The following is an 11,645-nucleotide window of genomic DNA, read 5'->3' as shown; positions in this document are numbered from 1 at the left end:
AAGCAGAGCGGAGAAGAACCACAGGTGCGGTAAATAAGCGGAGCAGAGCAGAACCGCCGGAGCGGTAAACAAGCAGAGCAGAATAGAACCGCAGGTGCGGTAACAAAGCGGAGCAGAGCGGAACCGCCGAAGCGGTGAACAAGCAGAGCAGAACAGAGCAGAAGGTGAAGGCAGACAGGACAGGGCTCTGTTCATATGGAACAGACTGGAAAATACAGGAAGATGGTTAGAACACAGGAGGTAGATACGGAGGAAGGGAAAGGGGACAAGCAGAACCAGATACACACAAGGTACTTACAATGAAGTAGCGAGTGGACACAAAACTCACAAACAGAAGTACAGAGACGACAAGTTGGAGTTAGGTGCAGGTTCAGACACTGCAGGAAAAGGGAAGATTCGGACATAGAGACAAACAGGTCACGGGCTAGGACACTGTTCAGACAGGAACTGAACCGGGAACAAGATACAGGAACGAGCCTGGGAACTCAGCCCCCAGGGTGGCGGAAACAGACTAGAAGTCAGACATACAGGTAGCAGCCCTGGGTACTCGGCCCCCAGGGTGGCGGACAGACTAGAGTCAGGACAGGACCTGGCAACTAACAGTTGCACAGAACACAGACTGTAAGAAAGTGTTGCTCAGGCACCTCCCTCTGGGTGGAGGGGGTTTAAGTATCCAGTGACTCACAGCAATAGGCTGGGGATGCATTAGGACTGTGCACACAGTAGCTACAAGAAACAAGCAGAAAGCCACGCCGATGCCCTAAGCAATCAGACAAGAGACATGGACAGAGCAGGTACTGGAGCAAAGAGTGCAGCATGGACTGACAGGTAAGATTGCGGTCTTGCATGGTGGGAGGTGGTGCACTATGCAAGCACGCCGCCAGGGATGTTACACATTATATGGGGGGGTGACATCCTGCATGGGGCATTATAAAGAGGGGGGTGACATCCTGCATGGGGCATTGTAAAGAGGGGGGGTGACATCCTGCATGGGGCATTATAAAGAGGGGGGGTGACATCCTGCATGGGGCATTACATGGGGGGAGAGAGGTGATATCCTACATGGGGCATTATAAAGAGGGGGGGTGACATCCTGCATGGGGCATTATATGAGGGGGTGACATCCTGCATGGGGCATTATATGTGGGGGAGAGGTGACATCCTGCATGGGGCATTATATGGGGGGGAAAGGGACATCCTGCATGGGGCATTATAAAGAGGGGGGTGACATCCTGCATTGGGCATTACATGGGGGGGTGACATCCTGCATGGGGCATTATACAGAGGGGGGTGACATCCTGCATTGGGGCATTATAAAGAGGGGGGATGATATCTTGCATGGGCCATTACATGGGGGGGTGACATCCTGCATGGGGCATTATACAGAGGGGGGGTGACATCCTGCATCGGGCATTATAAAGAGGGGGGATGACATCCTGCATGGGCCATTATATGGGGGAAGAGAGATGACATCCTGCATGGGGCATTATAAAGAGGGGGGGTGACATCCTGAATGGGGCATTATAAATAGGGGGGGTGACATCCTGCATGGAGAATTATATGGGGGGGTGACATCCTGCATGGGGCATTATATGGGGGGAGAGGTGACATCCTGTATGGAGCATTATATGGGGGGGAAAGGGACATCCTGCATGGGGCATTATATGGGGGGGAACAAGTGACATCCTGCATGGGGCATTATACGGGGGGGGGACAAGTGGCATCCTGCATGGGGCATTATATGGGGGGGGGACATCCATCATGGGGCATTATATGGGGGGGAGAAGTGACATCCTGCATGGAGCATTATATGGAGGGTGACATCCTGCATGGGGCATTATATTGGGGGTGACATCCTTCATGGGGCATTATAAGGGGGGGAACAGCCTGCATAGGGCATTATAAGGGGGGAACAGCCTGCATGGAGCATTATGTGGGGGCCAGTATCCTGCATGGAGCGTTATATAGGGACCAGTATCCTGTACGGAGCATTATATGGGGGCCAGTATCCTGTACAGAGCGTTATATGGGGGCCAGTATTCTGTATGGAGCGTTTTATGAGGGCCAGTATTCTGTATGGAGCGTTATATGGGGGCCAGTGTTCCGTATGGAGCATTTTATGGGGGCCAGTTTTCTGTATGGAGCATTTTATAGGGGCCAGTATTCTGTATGGAGCATTTTATGGGGGTCAGTATACCGTGTGGAGCGATTCGCTGGTTTTTGAGCTATTGTGGAATTTACAATAGATACTGTATCACTCATGTAATGTAAGAAGTGAAATCATCGGCATTGTACTATATACCTATATTTCTCTGCGGTATCTGTGCATCATGAATCGTGGTATGTGTGAAAGGGGCCCACTGAGACTCTTTCAACGAGGGCCCAGAAAATCCTGGAGCCGGCCCTGCTGACATGAGTAAAGAATGGGATCTAAACATCTTTCAAGAGCAACGTCTCTTAATGACCCAGGAGCAATTTGGTGATGAACAATGCTTTATTCGTCTGTGATGGAGCACCATGTCACAAGGCAAAAGAGATAACTACGTGGTTCGGTAAACAAAGCATTGACATTTTTTGTCCATGGCCAGAAAACACCCTAGATCTCTAATCCCATTAAGAATCTGTGGTCAATCCTTAAAAGGCGCATGAACAATCAAATTCACTGAAATTGCAATAAACTCCAAGCATTGATTTGACAAGAATGGGTTGCTGCCAGTCAGGATTTGGCCCAGAAGCTGATATCCAGCTGCCAAGGTGAACTGCAGGATGCTTGAAAAATAAGGGTCAGCACTGTAAATGTTGACTCATTGCATAAACTTGATGTATTTGTCAATAAAAGTTTAAAAAGTTATGAAATGCTGATAATTCTACTTCAATAGCCCTAGAAACATTTGACTAAAAGATCTAAAAAAAACAGTTAAGCAGCAAACTTTGTGAAAACCCAAATTTGTGTCAGTCTCAAAACGTTTGGTCATGACTGTACCAACTCTTTGCTATGACAGGACCATGAACAGACCAGATAATGTTAGGCTGTGTGCCCACGTAGCGTTTTTCAAGCGTATATGCTGCGGAATTTCCGCAGCGTAAACGCTTGAAAAACGCATGTATATCCGCACCCCATGGTCCCCAATGGCATTCCGCAATGTCAATGCCCATGCTGCGGATTTTTCCGCAGCGTATATGCTGCGGTCAAAAATCCGCAGCATGTTCATTAATTTTGCGGAAGCGCAGCGGAATCAATGTGCGGATGGTACCCAAGTCTGGATGAGAGGAGACTCTCATCCACACCTGGGTACCAAAGAACCTGTAAAAAAAAGAATAAAATAAAGTTTATACTTATCTTCTGATGTTTTCCCTCCGTCGCACTGTTGTCTGAAGGACCTGCCACGTCATTGAGTCATGTGACCCACCACATGACTCAATGACGTCACCGCAGGTCCTGCACACAACTGCGTGAGCCGCTCAAGCCTCCGGACGGGGCAGAGAATGCATCAGAAGGTGAGTATAAAGTTTATTTTTTTATTTTTTACCATTCTGAACAAGTTGTCAAGCACTTTTCCAAGTGATGCTTGGAGAAGTGCTTGATAACCCGCATGCGGAAATGCATGCAAAGACGCCTCACAAACGCTTCTACCTGGCGGGAAAACCGCATGTAATATCCGCATGCGATTTTCCCGCCAGGGAGAAGCGTAAAAAATATGCTTTAGGTCCGCAACGTGGGCACATAGCCTTATACATCACCCAAAATAGTGAAGTGCCCAGATAAATGGTGTAAGACATTGTCTAGATAAATGCAATATTAATCCCCCATACTCTATATATAGCAGATATATCAACCAGATAACGATTGTTATTTTGAATAGTGTATAACGTGTTCAGATACACATTGAATACAGCACAAAAATAAATACTGTTTACAGCAACCAGATAATGTCACAAATCTTCCAAAATACATGTAAACAGTTAATGCATCCTATAGACAAATGGTACATGCATCAAACAGGTAAAGAGTGTCCTGCAACGATTCAATGAAATGGTTTCATACAACTTCCTGATAGTATCATAGTGCACATGGTAAATAGTCCATATGATGTTCTGGGTATAGAGAGGGTAGAGTGTTACCATGTTCCTGATACATAGGCCTCTATTCATCAAAGCAATTTTGTCAGAATTCTTCGTTGAAAAGTCTCAAAGGTTTTGCGCAGCTCAGAGTTGCTGAAATTTTTTGGGCATTTTCAAGTTTTTCCCAGCTCTGCCAACAAGAGCAGGGCTGAGGCTTGACTCTACAGCTCTTCTAATAAATATCATGAAAAGCTGTGGTGTTCGTTATGTCAGAATTCTTACTCAAGTCAGAGACTGGAGTAAGATTTCTGGTCTGGTGCAAGGAGGTGCATGACAATCATCCGTCAGAGGCACGCGCCTCTTAAAGGGAATGTGTCACCCCCCTGGGCGATATCAGGCCTCTACTATGGCCATACAGGGTATAGAAAAGAAAATCTATACTTACCTGTATGGCCCATAGTAGAGGTCTGATTGCAGAGAAAAGCCCTTTAATCAATTCTTTTTTCCACAGGCTTGGTGTCGGGGGGACGCCAACCAATCCCCGCCTATCTGTTTATTATTCCCCTAAATCCCCGCCTATATGCTTAGTTACCATATTCCCCCCATCTCTGCACTTCACAGTGACCTGTGACATGGACTGTGCTCCCTGACTTCCGGGCATGCGCAAAGCGCCACTCACATAGAGCGCGCTTTGCTTCATCCCGGCCCTGTCTGCCTGTGCTCTGCGCTGCAGGTTTCTATTGCGCAGGCGCTGGGGAGTCACTGTCACTTTCTGGCACCTGCGCAATAGAAACCTGCGGCGCAGAGCACAGGTAGATGGGGCCGGGATGAAGCGAAGCGTGCTCTATGTGAGCAGTGCTTTGCGCATGCCCGAGAGGTCAGTGAAGGGTGGGATATGATAATTAAGCAGAGAGGCGGGGATTTAGGGGAATAATAAGCAGATAGGCGAGGATTGCTTGGGGTCCCCCGGACACCAAGCCTGTGGAAAAAAGAATTGATTAAAGTGCTTTTCTCTGCAATCAGACCTCTACTATGGGCCATACAGGTATGTACAGATTTACATTTCTATACCCTGTATGCCCATAGTAGAGGTCTGATATCGCCCAGTGGGGTGACGCATTCCCTTTAATGCATTAGGATCCTCTGACTCCAACAAGCCCCTGATCAAGACTGGCGAGAAAATTATGAATTGGGGCCATAGTGACTACATCATGCAGGTCATTAGTATATATAGAGAGATCATGATTTTATGAGCATTCAATTACAGTATATAGTAAATGCATCACCTACATAAGTAGTAGAATCAGTACGAGGATGACAGTGCATACACAAACCGGATAAATTATGCATACAGCAACCCGATAGTGTCAATAAGTTCTAATAAATAGTTTATGTAGCATCTGGATAAGGTCTCCAAAAATAGTGGTGGACGGAGTTGAGAAAGCGATACAGCAGCCAGATACATAATGAATACAGTGCATAACAATGAATGTCCCACCAGTATGTCAGATTTTAACATCCATTATTGAGATGCACAAGGCAGAGAGGAGCATCCATGCCTTTCTTTTATTTTTCTAAAATCTTCAGGAAGGGATATAAATGTTATCCTTTGCATCTATTTTTATTAATCCCTGAGTCATTAAGATCTCTGCTTTCAGTCATTTAATAGCAACCTACATTGGTGACATCCAATGGCTACAAGCCTAATCTACCAAATATCTTCTGTAACTGTAAGGCCAGATTCACACATCTGTGAAATAAGGACTTTGCTTGGATCAGAAGACCCAGCCTGACCTCTGTAAATCTGAGCTAATGGCTTCATATAGACCACGGCATCACATAACGGCTTCATATAGACCTTGGAACTAATACTCTGATTGCTGATTTTGATTTGTTGCAGATTTTACACTATAGGGAGAACTTACCTGCTGCAGATTTTGTTGCGGAAAATTCTGCAACTGTCTCGTTCATCTGAAACAATAGATGACTGGAAACGATTTTCAGTCTCAGAAATTTCGACAAATAGTTCTAAAGCGTGGTAAATCACCCCTATATTGCAAATGGTTAAATCGGCTGTAAAAATCCGTTCCATAAATTGAACCACTGCTGATTTAAAGTTTGCACTGCAGGTCAATTTTCTTTTGCCGCTTGTGGATGAAAGTCCCATCCACTTTTCTGCCAATATAGTATATTGCAGATTTTCCGAACAAAAAATTTGGAGCTTATCCAGCACTTGCCATGCTTTGTATATACTCACCGTTTTATTTGTTTTTTAATTATGTATTACATCTAAAACAACAAGACGACAGTCAGCCGAAAAAACATCACTTATTGGTGCAAAATTCCTCCATATTGTCAGATTAGGTGGTCAACAATCTACTGGAAACAGCGGCTGGTTTTAGTGATTAAAGTCAGTAGACAATACTAAGATTGTGCTTCAGAAGAAAAAATAAATTGATGCAGATGTTTGACCAGATTTGCATGTATTAAAGCTGCACAAGATCGTATTTTGTGAATAGAAGTGAATAAACAAAAAATCATATTGATGCACAGAAAACAGCTGATCGCTAGTTGTTTTTTTTTTTTGTTTTTTATTGTCATTTTTATTGAAATATTTTCATGTTTTACAAGATATAAACTTCAAAGAAAGAAAAAATAAATTAAAAGACGTGTTTTTTACTCCCTTCACCCTCACCCAAAAGCTCTTTTCATTATATTATTATATAATTTATTGATATTTAATCTTGTTTTCCATGTACTGCAGCTGCACAGGCAGCAGAGAAATGGAGGAGCCATAATACCTGCTATTTCTCCAAGGCCCCCGTAATCAGTACTATTCAATAATGCTACTGACGCGCCCCTGGGCCTGCTGTGTCGCGCAGCGTCTCGCGCACGGGGGCTTACCCGGAACCGGATCAGATGAGGGTTGTAGTCTCCGAGTGGCGGGGACCCGGTCCGTGCCCAGGGAGTCAAACTCAGTGTGTGGCAGTCTTGATAGATGTTATTTGAGTGTCGACTACGCCACCCGTTGATTTGCAGCTATGGAGCTGCCGCTGCAGGGCAGACCGCTGAGGCCGGTGTAGAATTGTGCAGCGTGATAGTATAACCCCCAACGGGAGGGGTATGGCCTCAGGGCAGCCGACGTGGAAGATGGGGGTAGCAGGAACCACTCAGAGACGGTGCGGTGTAATTCAGGGTCTTTACTGGTAACAACGATAGACCCTCCCGGAGTACTTGCTAGCGAACGGGGCCTGGTCAGTCCTTGAGCAGATGGGATCTCCCCTGGCCAGGCGGAGTTGTAGGCCTCCCAATCTGACTGTACTCTTCTGGCTACCTTGCTAGAAGCGGATATAAGTAGCCCACGTCCCTGAGTGTACCGTGTGGTGCTCACCCGTATGGCCGGTGACTCGGGGCCTTCTAATGGCTTCCGCTCCACGATGGCGGTGCTGGTCCCACACGTGTGACCGTGCCTTCGGGTTTCTGGGCCTGAGGACCTGAAATCCCCTGCCGGTCGGCTTCTGCTGCTGGGTAAGAGTTAGTCCCCACAGCCTCGGACGCCGGGTCCGGTAAGAAAGCTTCTCAGTCAGGGCGAGCTCTGCAGCTGCCAGCCCCTGACTCGTAGTAGTATTGCTCCCACTGAGCTCCAGCTGTTTCTTCCTATGACTGTTTCTTGTCTCTACTCTCCTAGACTCCTAACCCTGCTTCAGCCCCGGGTTTATATAGGGGAAGTTCTTCCCCTCCCAAGACTGGGCAGGAGGTGTGGCATGCACAGGATCCCTGACCAAAGGACCTCCCACCTGCTCTCAGACATAACATCTCTATCACTGTGGCAACCAGACCCCTGGGGTGTCACATTCCCCCCTAGTGAAATTTAGTACTCCGGGACTAAACATATTTTAGAAAAACATAACAAAATAAAAACAATAATAATACAATAAGAAAAACATATAAAGATGGTTACGGCATGTCCGTAACCGGGTGCAGTCTTTGAAGAAAAGCAAGGTGTCCATTTCACCAAAACAGGGAGACGTAACCAGGTAGGGGTTTGTCCTGCCCCGAGTCCTTAACAGTTTTTAGTCCGTCCTGGGTTACGCTCCAACTATGTACAAGGATTCCCGGTAAATCCGCCAAGGACTCCTACAAATAACTAGAAACACAAAATTATACACAAGCAACAATACACAGGTAAACATAAATAAAACAATTTATACACTTCAAATCCTCCACCGTGCGGGTAACTGGCCTCTAGTGGCCCTAGTGGACCTACGGAGCTGACTGCCTAGCCCTGAACTACAGGGTGTAGGAGCTGTCAAGGGTAAACTGGGCAGCTGTCTACCGGCTCTTTGGCTCACTAGGGATATGGCAGGCTCACTGCAAGCAGAGGGTTGATCCTCCTGGTCTGCGGGTGTGGGGTCTTCTGCCTCCTGGACCGGCTGTTCTTCCAGCTCTACCTGTTGCTCCGTAGGTGCTTGGGATGCTGGTTGGAGGAAGGTGAGTACGGGTACCACAACTGCACCATTGACTTGAGTCCAAGACCGAGGGAAGTCCCCGAGCACAGTACTAACCATATCTTCCCTTTCCTCTACGGGTCGATGGTCTTCTTGTTCCTCTTCAGGGTTCCTCAGTTGTTCGGGACACTTCTTCAGGTGGTCCCGGGATACAATAGCTGTGGTTTCCCCTCCGTCTTTACTGATGGTACAAACCTTCGGGTTCTCGTGGCTTGAGGGCAGTACGGTGTACGGGTCCTTTTCCCACTGGTCGTCCAACTTGTGGAGCCGTCTCTTCCTCTTCAAGACCTGCTCTCCGGGTACCAGGGGAACAGCGGGAGCATACTGGTTGTAAGTTTTCTCTTGTCTTTCCCTAGCCTGACAGAGACTTCGCTCCACGCTCTCCTGTACTTTCCGGTACTGCTGCTGCCTCTCTGTGTCCCAGTCTGTTTCTGGTGAAGTGTCCTCGGGTGTCAGGACTCCCATTTCCAGGTCAACAGGTAACTTACCAGGTCTTGCCCTCATTAGGTAAGCCGGGGTACAGTTGGTGGAACCTACCGGGATGTGGTTGTATAGGTCCACCAGATCGGGCAACTTCTCAGGCCACAGACTGCGTTCTTCCAGGGGCAACGTTTTTAAAAGATCCATCACCACCTGGTTCATTTTCTCACAAAGTCCATTAGTTTGCGGATGGTAGGGTGTCGTCCTTATCTTCCGGCAGCCATGCAGATTGCAGAATTCCTGGAAGACCTCCGCTTCAAAGGCAGGTCCCTGGTCCGTCAGCACTTGGTCCGGGTACCCGTGTGGACGGCAAAAGTGCTGCTGGAAGGCTCTAGCTGCTGTTTGAGCCGTTAAGTCCTTGACGGGGACGACAACCAAGAACCGGGAGTAATGATCCACGATGGTTAACGCGTAGACGTAGCCACTTCTGCTTGGGGTCAGTTTTACATGATCCAAGGCTACCAGTTCCAACGGTTGCCGGGTGACGATGGACTGCAGGGGAGTCTTCTGGCTGGCACGGTCCTTCCTTCTCAGGTTGCACGGGCCACAGTCTCTGCACCACTTCTCAATGGTTCCCCTCATGCCTACCCAGTGGAATCGCTCGCGGAGCAGGAACTCCAGCTTCTTCCACCCGAAGTGTCCAGCTCCGTCGTGGTATGCCTCCATCACCATGGCTGCGTCTCTTCGTGGCACCACTACTTGCCAGAGTAGTTCATGCGTCCGGGAGTTAACCATTCTGCGGCACAACTTCCCCTTGTAAAGGAACAGTCGACTCTTCTCTGCCCATAGTTGTTTGGCTTCCTCCGGAGCGTCTGGTTCAAGGCAAGCCTCCGGGCGAGTCAGCATCTCCTTCACCAGTCGGACGGCAGGGTCGCTGTCTTGCGTTTCCGCCCAGTTGTAGTGAGGTAAGGGGTTCAACGTAGCAGCCTGCTTACTCCTTACCCGGTGGGAATACTGGATAGTCCCATGACGGTGGAACGCAGGGAGTTCAACTTCTTCCAGTCCCTCCGGATCTTCTCCTTCGTCCGGCAGGTTGGGCATCCTGGACAGGGCATCCGCGTTGGTATTGGAGCGTCCGGCCCGGTATTTGATTGTGAACTCGTAGTTGGACAGACGGGCCATCCACCTCTGCTCCAGGGCACCGAGTCTTGCCGTGTCCAGGTGTGTCAACGGGTTGTTATCCGTGTACACGGTGAACCGGGAAGAAGCGAGGTAATGCTTAAAGCGCTCGGTGACTGCCCATACTACGGCCAGGAACTCTAGCTTAAATGAGCTGTAATTCTCGGGGTTCCTTTCGGTGGGTCGCAGTTTTCGGCTGGCGTAGGCGATTACTCGTTCCTTCCCCTGCTGGATCTGGGACAGTACGGCTCCTAGCCCGATGTTACTGGCGTCGGTGTAGAGGATAAAGGGCTGGCTATAATCCGGGTATGCCAGGATTTCGTCCCCCGTGAGGGCCATCTTCAGCTGGCGGAAGGACTCTTCTTCCAGCTCCTCCCATTTGAAGGGCGGCTTCTGGTTCTTGGCCTTCCGGGACTGGCCTATCAGGAGGTCCTGCATAGGTGCTGCCTTTTTGGTGAAACCGGGAATAAACCTTCGGTAGTAGCCTACCAACCCGAGGAACTGCCGCACTTCTTTTACGCTGGAGGGGCTTGGCCATTCCTTAATTGCGGTGATCTTATCAGGGTCGGGAGCCACTCCGTCAGTGCTCACCACGTGTCCCAGGTACTGCACCTTTGGTTTCAAGAGGTGACACTTGGAGGGTTTCACCTTTAGGCCGTAACTCGCCAGAGCTTCGAACACTTCCGCCAGGTGTTTCAGGTGGTCCTCATACGTCTTGGAATATACGATGACATCGTCCAGGTACAACAGGACCGTCTCGAAGTTTCTGTGGCCCAGACAACACTCCATTAGTCGTTGGAAGGTTCCTGGTGCGTTGCAGAGTCCGAACGGCATGCAGGTGAACTCGCTAAGTCCCATCGGGGTGGTGAATGCGGTCTTCTCCCGGTCCGCCTCTGCTACAGGAACCTGCCAGTACCCGCTAGTGAGATCCAAGGTAGAGAAGAAGTTATCAGATCTTAAAGCAGCCAATGACTCCTCTATCCTTGGTAAGGGGTACGCATCCTTGTGTGTGATACGGTTGATTTTTCGGTAATCTACACACATCCTCATGGTGTTGTCTTTTTTTCTGACTAAGACTAGTGGAGCTGCCCAGGGGCTACAGCTATCCCTGATCACCCCAGCCTCCTTCATGTCTCTAAGCATCCCCTTGGCGTGTTGGTAGTGGGCAGGGGGTACGGGTCGATACCTCTCTTTTATAGGAGGATGGTCTCCCGTGGGGATGTGGTGTTCTACCCCCTTGACTCGCCCGAAGTCTAACGGGTGTTTACTGAACACTCTCTCGTACTCCTGAACCACCCGATAGACTCCTTGTTTCTGGTGTGAGGGAGTGGAGTCAGTACCCAGATGTAGTTGCTGACACCAGTCCTCCATGTTTTTCTTAGAGCCGTTACCTTCCTCCGGGTGAGATGGAGGCAAGGGTTCCACAGATTGTATAGAATTTTGGTTAATGGTATATAATTTGGCTAGCGTGGCATA

Source organism: Phyllobates terribilis, unplaced genomic scaffold (assembly GCF_046119375.1).
Source record: "Phyllobates terribilis strain yellow unplaced genomic scaffold, ASM4611937v1 Scaffold_8__6_contigs__length_399053987, whole genome shotgun sequence".
NCBI lineage: Eukaryota > Metazoa > Chordata > Amphibia > Anura > Dendrobatidae > Phyllobates > Phyllobates terribilis.
This window is presented reverse-complemented; position numbering follows the sequence as displayed.